The following is a 2,234-nucleotide window of genomic DNA, read 5'->3' as shown; positions in this document are numbered from 1 at the left end:
TGAGTATTTATATATCCTTAGTTACATCTGTTGTCTGCCTCAGAGCAGACTTTGTTTTTATATGTATGTAATTGGTATGACATTGATGAGTGGAACAGAATGTATTGAAACAAAAGATATAAAATGGGACGAAAAGAAACGTCATTGTTGAGATAGCATTTGAAGGAAAAGTTGATTCTTCATATGAAAGAAAGGATGGAGATGCAAGACAAAAGGTTGAGGTTATGTAAAGTGAATGATTTTGTTTTTCGGTTCATTTTCGCACCAGGAAAATAACAACAAAGCCAGTTTATATATCAAGGGAACTCTGGGTGAAATACCATGCTAGAAGAAGTTCTGTCTGATGTTTGAAATCTTGAGAAGGAATGCAGCTTGGAACTAAAACAAGCAATTAGCTGGGAATTGCAAAATCATAAGGTACAGGATCAGAAAGACTTAGTAAAAATTTTGCATAATGTATCACTGTACAGGATCAGGAGTTATGATAGTAGCTATTATATTATGTTAGTAGAGTTTCAGATAAATTTTTTTTACTGAACCCTACTGCTTATCACAGTAAAGGAGGGATACAAAGTATAGTGCATAAGTGAAGTGATATCAGCTGTATGGAGTTGACGTGGTGTTTTAACAGTAAAAATAGAGGAGAGAGGTTTGAGATCTTTAGGAAAGGGAGAGTAAAATAAAAAGAAAATTGAAAATAAATATAAGCAGTACTTCAGATTAGCAGAGAGGCAAATGAAGTGGTACAGTCTAGATGCAATGGCCATGGTTTAAAGCCAGTTGTTATTCTGTGTATCAAAGTAACTTATGGTATCACTGGAGATGCTCGGGGCTGCAGGCACATAAAGTGATAAAAGTTGAAGGGCATACTTTAAGAGGCCATAAAGATAATTTCTGACATGATAGTTTAATGCCAGAGTTTAGAAGGTAGAGAAAAAAAAGGAAAAGGGAAAAAAAAGTCTACCTAGAAATAGTTCAAACGAGAGTGATGTACTACTGATAGGCAAGGGAGCCACATGTCATTTGTAATACATATTGTGTTATGTAAGACTTGTGCCTCTGTATGTAGCACTGGTATGGAGGCCTACAAAGTGCTCAAGATGGAAGCTAGAGAGGGCAAAACTAGCCTGATGTATTAACACTATATAGAGAAAACCTGATATAAAAAAATTGAATGGTTTCGGTGGCATGACAGTGAAAGCTATACTATATGGATAGGACATTACCACTGAGCTTACAAGTATTCTTTGCAAAAAAGAGGTACTGTTCATAGGTAATTTCAGCGCCTCAGTGGGGTGATCGGTATGGTCTTGGCCTGCTGCCTTGGTGGCCAAGAGTTTGATTCTCCACTGAGGGGTTAGAGGTGTGCATTTCTGGTGATAGAAGTTCACTCTTGACGTGGTTCAGAAGTCATGTAAAGCCGTTGGTCCAGTTGCTGAATAACCACTGGTTCCATGCAGTGTAAAAACACTATACAAACAAAACAAAGGTAATATCAAAACTTTTGCTGTAAATATTTTTTAGGCAATAAATGTGATCTATTTGCTTTCTGATGCTTTGCTTATGTTAAACAGGGCAACAGGTGAATAATAAAAGAGAGATTTAAGAAGGTGAAACTTGCGCCGTCTTCCTGTAAGGGAACCCTTGCCCCCTTGAGATCTTTAGGAAAGGGAGAGTAAAATAAAAAGAAAATTGAAAATAAATATAAGCAGTACTTCAGATTAGCAGAGAGGCAAATGAAGTGGTACAGTCTAGATGCAATGGCCATGGTTTAAAGCCAGTTGTTATTCTGTGTATCAAAGTAACTTATGGTATCACTGGAGATGCTCGGGGCTGCAGGCACATAAAGTGATAAAAGTTGAAGGGCATACTTTAAGAGGCCATAAAGATAATTTCTGACATGATAGTTTAATGCCAGAGTTTAGAAGGTAGAGAAAAAAAAGGAAAAGGGAAAAAAAGTCTACCTAGAAATAGTTCAAACGAGAGTGATGTACTACTGATAGGCAAGGGAGCCACATGTCATTTGTAATACATATTGTGTTATGTAAGACTTGTGCCTCTGTATGTAGCACTGGCATGGAGGCCTACAAAGTGCTCAAGATGGAAGCTAGAGAGGGCAAAACTAGCCTGATGTATTAACACTATATAGAGAAAACCTGATATAAAAAAATTGAATGGTTTCGGTGGCATGACAGTGAAAGCTATACTATATGGATAGGACATTACCACTGAGC

Source organism: Macrobrachium nipponense, chromosome 34 (assembly GCF_015104395.2).
Source record: "Macrobrachium nipponense isolate FS-2020 chromosome 34, ASM1510439v2, whole genome shotgun sequence".
NCBI lineage: Eukaryota > Metazoa > Arthropoda > Malacostraca > Decapoda > Palaemonidae > Macrobrachium > Macrobrachium nipponense.
The sequence above is the reverse complement of the archived record's forward strand: the minus strand, read 5'-3'. Positions refer to the sequence as shown.